This window comes from Saimiri boliviensis, chromosome 1 (genome assembly GCF_048565385.1).
Source record: "Saimiri boliviensis isolate mSaiBol1 chromosome 1, mSaiBol1.pri, whole genome shotgun sequence".
Classification (NCBI taxonomy): domain Eukaryota; kingdom Metazoa; phylum Chordata; class Mammalia; order Primates; family Cebidae; genus Saimiri; species Saimiri boliviensis.
The window spans coordinates 259,536,931-259,544,281 of NC_133449.1; the positions used below are offsets into that span (position 1 = coordinate 259,536,931).

General features: G+C 41.8%; 1 pseudogene; it reads right to left on the reverse strand.

The window, feature by feature from the left end:
* Window positions 1-524: 524 nt before the first annotated feature.
* LOC101040108 (large ribosomal subunit protein P1 pseudogene) lies at window positions 525-1,107 on the reverse strand (annotated as a pseudogene).
* Window positions 1,108-7,351: the final 6,244 nt, after the last annotated feature.

Sequence of the window (7,351 nt, forward strand, 5' to 3'; positions counted from 1 at the left end):
TGTCAAGTTCTCAAACGATTGCTGAATAAGACTAAAGTTTGCCTATATTACTGCTAAGAGTCAAGATAAAGGACATGGTCCAGGTGTGTACAGTATTAGTGGGCTTCCTAAGGCTCAACCTCTGAATTGCAGATGCACCCTCCCAGGCACAGGCAAGGGTACACCAGGACAGGCCTCTTTCAGAAGGGCAGGGCTGGTACTGCAAGCTTACTACATGGTAAGGGCAACAGAGCTCATGCAGGCTGGAGGTGGCTCCCAAGAGAGAGGGGAACCAGCTGGGCCACAACTTCCCGGTTTCTTCTTCCAACCCTTAAATTAGATAAATCAGTCTTTCCTCTTGGAGGAGGAGGGAGTAAGTGGGTATGGAGAAGCCAGGAGTATTGACAGTGATGTTCTCCATGTGCCACCCCCTTCACCAAGGTCCATGCCATTTTCATATTACTTTTCTGGATTTCACAAGGATGGATTAAAAAAAGATACAGGCAGAGTTGGATGATAACACGTATCAGTTAAAATTCCATGTTCGTAATCTCCCAGTGCCCATATGGGTTATGAAAGAACAAATTGTGTGTGTGTGTGTGTGTGTGTGTGTGTGTGTGTGTGTGTCTGTTCTGAGAGTCTGGCTATTTTATTGAGCATGTTACAAAAGAGGTTTAGTCCAAAAAGACCAAAGCCCATGCATCATCAGACTCCTCGGATTCTTCTTTCTTTGGTTCCACTTCCTACTCTTCAGCTTGAGCTGCAGTGCTGGAGGGAGCAGGACCTCCTGTTGGGGCAGCACCAGGTGCTGGAACAGGTCCACCGGCCTCTCCATCACATATGAGGCTCCTGATGTTGACATTGTCCAGGGCCTCTGCAAACAAGCCAGGCCAGAAAGGTTCAACATTTACACCAGCTACTTTAATGGTGGCATTCATTTTATCTTCCATGATGGTCACCTCATCAGGCAGAATGGGCGCTGAGTAGATGCAGGTGAGCTCAGAGATGGAGCCCATGGTGCAGGCGAGCTGGTGCTGCTGGGAGTCTCTTGGCCTTTGCCCCTAGAGAACAGGCAGTGCAGCCATGGCAGCCATTGTCAGAAAGAACCGTCCACTTGCTTTGCTTCTTTCCAACACTCGCTTCAGATTAAAAGTCCCACTTAGATGCATCTGACTGGCCGAACCCAGGTCATATGCTTTCTTTCCAACTGTTAGGTGATCTGGGAAAGTGATTATCTGTTGCTCCCATCTTCTTATTGTGGAAGGAAGACATCAAGAAATGTTCACAGGGAATTCTCTGAATGTAGAAAAGAGATCCACATACTAAGAAGTCAAGAGAAAAAAAAAGCAAAGGCGCACTACAACTATTTGTCACTTTAGTGCAAGTAGCCACATGTTTGCACAGACTAAAACAGGTCATGCCAGCCAGGTGCAGTGGCTCAGCCTGTAATCCTAGCACTTTGGGAGGCCAAAAGGGGCAGATCGCTTGAGGTCAGGAGTTTGAGACCAGCCTGGCCAACATGGGGAAACCCCGTCTTTACAAAAAAAAAAAAAATTAGCGGGGTGTGATGGCAGGTGCCTGTAATCCCAGCTACTCAGGAGGCTGAGGCAAGAGAATCTCCTGAACCCAAGAGGCAGAGGTTGCAGTGAGCTGAGATTGTGCCGCTGCACTCCAGCCTGGCCGACAGAGCAAGACTCCCTCTGAAAAAAAAAAAGAAAAACAGGTCATGCCTAAACCCACCATTTGTATTCTGTAGCACTTATGTTCAGCAGAGAAATGAAACACAAAGTTCTACTTTTAAAGAATTAAAGTCCACAAAACTAAAAGTTAATACAGCAATAAATGTTTTTCTTCATTTAAACTAGGAGAACCAAGAAACAAACATCTAAATCAAGAAATATTAAAGTTTTCATATTTACTATACATACATTTTACTACTTTTTTTTTTTTTTTGAGACAGTCTTGCTCTGTCACCCAGCCTGAAGTGCAGAGGCGCAATCTCAGCTCACCGCAACCTCTGCCTCCCAAGTAGCTGAGACTACAGGTATGCACCACCACACCTGGCTAATTTTTGTATTTTTAGCAGAGATGGGGTTTCACCATGTTGGTCAGGCTGGTCTCGAACTCCTGACCTCAAATGATCCACCTGCCTCGGCCTCCCAAACTGCTGGGATTATAGGTGTGAGCCACCACACCCGGCCTTTACTACCTTTTTAAACTATAAGTATTCAATATGTGGGTGCAATGATTTAGAATCCCTTTCTCAGCTCAGAAACTGAGCCTCAAGCCAATATTCAAAATGGCAACCAAACTTTCCATTTTTTCCTCCACTTTTTCTTTAGTATTCAGCTTTGGTAACAGTGTTGACAGTTCTTGGCATGTTGCCCCTTAGTTATCATTTATCTTAATATTTGCTACAGTTTGTGACTCTGGTTTTGAGAGCAAGGTTAGGTTGGGATAAAAAACTTAGTATTTTTAAATGATTTTTGCATAGTAGCATTTAGTTTGCTAGCTGGAAACCGCCAGTTAGAACCCCTGTACTTTGTCCCATATACAGGAACATGTTATTAATCTTAGAACATACCTGCATGTGTCAAGAATATCTTTAAAAAGTGCTTCTTAAAACCTGTTTGTGAATTGACACTCTACATTCTTGATTACATATTTCCAGGTAACCATATTTGAAATTGGCATTCTGATCAAATCATAATAAGCATCATAAGCTTGGTTGATATGAGTTTGTTTCTGAGCCCACAAAGGCAAGCACTAAATCCTTGAGCATGTTCACTTCCTCAAACAAATGAGTTCCGTCCTCTGAGCCCTCTCGGATGAAGCTACCCGTCTTGCCTTTCTAATCTCTGGATACAACTGTGCTTTTTATGGTACATAGAATAGTGAAAAGAGCATGAGTTTTGGCAGAGATCTGGGTTTGAACCCCAGCTTTGCCATTTACTGTGGGCAAATTACTTAAGCTCTCTGAGGCTCAGTTCTTCAGTTGTAAACTGGGAATGATATCTACTTGGAGTTTGCTTGGTAGGGTAATATTCCTAAGACACCTATTACAACACCTACAAAATAGTAGATGCTCAATAAAATGGTAGCTATTATTCAAATATTTACAAGTTAGCAGGTAACTAAGGAACTTAGGATCCTAGTGAGGGAAGAACACTCCATTGAACTAATTTCCTTTATTTCCCAATGGTACAGAAAAAAAAAATTACAACCTACTCTAGGACAAGAGAGATTGCACTGTTACCACAGCTTCAACTTTATTACTTTTTTTCTTTCTTTCTTTTTCTTTCTTTTCTTTTCTTTTCTTTTTTTTTTTTTTTTTAAAGAAATGGGATCTCACATGCCAGGCCGGTCTCAAACCCCTGGTCTCCAGTGAAAGTAGTCCTCCCCCTTCAGCCTCCAAAACTGCTGGGATTACAAGCATGAGCCATTGTGCCTGGCCACTTTATTACTCCTGATTAAAGTTTCAGTTTCCACTTGGTGCAGTGTACGGATCCCCTTCTCTAAAATGACTTCCCATCCCTGTCCTCTTCTTCCTGCCCTTTGGTCCACAACCCAGATAACTCCTGTTAGTCCTTAAAAACTCAGCTCTGACACATGGATCTTTGTTTCCTGTTCTTCAAACAGTCCAAGCCTGTTCCTGTCTCAGGGACTTCATCCTTACTGTTCCCTCCTCTTGCATCATTCTGCTCCCAGAGCTTCACAGACTGGCTGCTTCTCATCCTTCAAGTCTCAGCTTAAGTGTCGCTATTTCAGAGAGATCTTTCCTAACCACCTCATAATGCACATACCCACCCCACAGTCATCTGCTATGTCATTAGCTGCATTATTTTATTCATAGGGTCATCGCTACCTGAAGAAACCTCAGCTCATTTATTATTTTTCTTACATAATGTTCTGTCTTCCATCACTAAGCTTCACTGAATCAGAAATTGTGTCTTTCTTTTTCACCACAGACAGTCTCTGAACCTAGAACAGTGCCTGGCACATTGTAATGTTCAATACAGATTTACAAATCTGCTTGGGGAAGGCTTTCTTTACCACCAGGCTGAATTAGATACATCTTTGAACTCCATTATCCTTTGGGCATGTTTCTTTGTACAGCACCTGAACTATATTGTAATTGCTAATTGTCAGGAGACAGCTGAAATTCTGGTTGGCAGGATTGAAAATTTTTGCTGCAAAGGGGGCCCCGTGAGCCAGTAGCTGAGGGCTGTAATAGGGCAGATGAGAGCATCAAATGAAAGCTGTGGTTCGTTTTAGGATTGTACAGCATAGAGAAAGCCAAAACAGGGGCCTGGTCAGCAGAGAGCCAGTACAAAAACCTACATGTAGGGCCGAGCCCCCTCTTCTGATATAACATCAACCCAGTAAGTTCTATAAAACCCAGATGTTGGCGCGTTGGCTCACACCTGCAATCCCAGCACTTTGGGAGGCCGAGGTGGGCAGATCACGAGGTCAAGAGATCGAGACCATCCTGACCAACATGGAAACCTCATTTCTACTAAAAACACAAAAATTAACTGGGTATGGTGGTACGTGCCGATAGTCCCAGCTACCTGGGAGGCTGAAGCAGGAAAATTGCTTGAACCCAGGAGGCTGAGGTTGCGGTGAGCCGAGATCACGCCACTGCACTCCAGCCTGGTGACAGAGGGAGACTCCATATGAAAAAACAAACAAACAAACAAAAAACCCAGATGTCATCCTGCCAAGTAGAAGACTGGAGGAGAAACAGCCCTAACGGGGAATTAAATTTTAAATCGACTGAATATTTACGCAAAATAAGGCTGTCTAAACCAGAAAGACAGAAATACCTTTAATTAGCAAATTTGAGAATCCTCCCACACCACCCCCTCCTTCCCATTATCCAGTGACTCCTTACAAAAAAATAAAGACTGGCGCCTTTTTACTTTTTGCTTTTGGGTTGTAGTTTGAAACCCAGTCCCTTACTATAATTTTTTTCCTCTCCTTCCCTCTCCTCCACTCTTTATGCACTCTGAGGACAGTCTATATCTTCCAATTACCCAATCCTATTTTCTAGCACAAAAAGGAGCCACAAACGTGAGCTACATGTAAAATTTCACATTTTCTAATAGCCATATTAAAAAAATTCACAAGAAACAGATAAATTTAATTTTAACAAAATATTTAACTCAGTATAGCTAAAATATTGTCATTATAACATGCAATCAATATAAAATTATTAACAAGGTAATTTTTTCATCAAGTCTTTAAAATCTGGTGTGTATTTTACATTGACAGCACATCTCACTTTGGGCTAGCCACCTTTCAAGTGCTCAATAGCTACATGTAGCTAGTTTCTTACCTTATTGGACAGCAGAGGTCACACATAAGCCCTCCATAGAGTAAGTAAAAAGTGAATGTTCAACAGAAGAATTTATAATACTAAAGGTTATCATTGTAATATCTTCCTGCCTCTTAAGTAGGTTTTGTTTTTCTTTCAAAGTGGGGCAGTAGAACACATTTTACTTTACCTTTAAAGTATAGCATCTACAGTGCTTGACCAATAATATATTTGGCATTAAATTTACAAACAATACATAAAAACATATATTTTAACATGTCTCAAAATGCACATTCAAGTATGACATTGGCTTCACTGTGATTGTGTGAAATCATGGCTCAAAATACTAGCAGTCCCTTGTATAATAAATATATGCATACTTTGCCCTAAATTGCATGGGCCATAGCTGACATTTGTGTAGCCTGTTATAATCTATTATATATTAATATTTCATAGAATCCAGTTACTTTTTAAAATTCAGTTGAGATCTTCCATATCTAATTACTAACCCATTTCTTTCTCCATTGCTTGGCTTCCCAGTAAGCAATAACCATGCTCACTTTGCTTAACTGAAGATTAATTGGATCAAAAAGACAGTCTGTACCTTGTGAAAATTTCCAGTTGTATAAGATGGTCATTCTTATGACCATCTGGCTAATCATTTCCTATTGTGTACTCCTGGAGTTGGAATTATTTGTGATTCCTTTCTAAGAACAAAACTTACCTTCTTTCTTGGGTTTGTCCTTACTGCCTTTCAGCATATTCTAATATGCCAAGAATTTTAATCTCTTACCCCACCCCAAATTGCTGTTGATCACAATCAGGCAATGTCTCTCTCTTTCAGTTTATCATCTAGTTACTTAATGTAGGTATGAAATGATATGCATTACAGAATGAATGTCATGGGCAATACTGTGGAATGGTAATCATTACTGAATGGTCCTCTTCCCCTTATGCCACCACTTCACAGTGGTTCCATTTCCAATACATTTTGCCACTTTGCTACTGAGAATGTGTCTTACTAGGTTAGCATCTATAGTGGTTTAAAAAAACTCCCATAACAATAATTGTGTGAATCACAGAATTACCAATGACCCTTTATCAATAGCGTTCCTGTTAATGAAAGTGAGATGGGGAGAGACACAAACAACTCTGAACTTCACTCATGGTCGCCAACCAAAGCAAAGCATTATGGCTTCTCTCTCTCTCTGACCAGACAGAGGCAGAGTTTATTGCAAAGCCACAAGTGTCCTCATTTGGATTCCCCCAAATAGTGTTTCAGTGATTTCCTCTAGCTTGAATTGCTCCTGTCGGTTTTCCTAGGGAGCTAAGCAGTCCTTGCTTGATGGACTTACTATGCAGACAACTATGCGGCCCCTTCCTTCTTCCACAGCCTTTTATTTGGCACCTACCACATAACAATCTCAGAAGATATAGTGGGGAAAGGGCTAAATGCAGTCCCTTTCCTTGGAGTGCAAGGCCTGGCAAAAATCCTTGAATTCAGTATCAACTTCCCTTCACAGGCAAGGCTCTGCACCCTCCTCACTGACACCTAGTCCTGAAACTTCTCTTGTTTTAGGTTTCGTTAGAAAGTATTGTTTCAAGAGCAGGTGGTGTATTTTGTTTTTGTTTTTGTTTAAGCCAAGATAGTTTTGAATAAAGGAGACAATATTTGAGTATTTACAAATTGGGTATTTAAAATATTTACACTTATACAAGTTCTGCGTGAAGTATTCTGCTCCAATTTGTAATCTAGGCACGCTTTGCCAGAAAACGTTAAGATTAAATTCAAATCAAGTACAGTATTTCCGAAATCTTTGGGAACCCTAGCTCTGGTTGCTAGGCAACCTGACAGCCTCCCAAGCAGGGACCAACTCGCCTCCCACACTTGACCATCTCTCCAGTGGTGGGACGCGGAGTCCCCATTGGCCCCCATCTCCTCTCACCTAGCCCCAATTGGTCGGAGAACCTCTCACTCCGCTCCCGTTGGCTCTCGCCGTCTCTCGCTGCTCCGTCATTGGCAGGTGGGCTCTCGTGCCACCACACGTCAGTGTC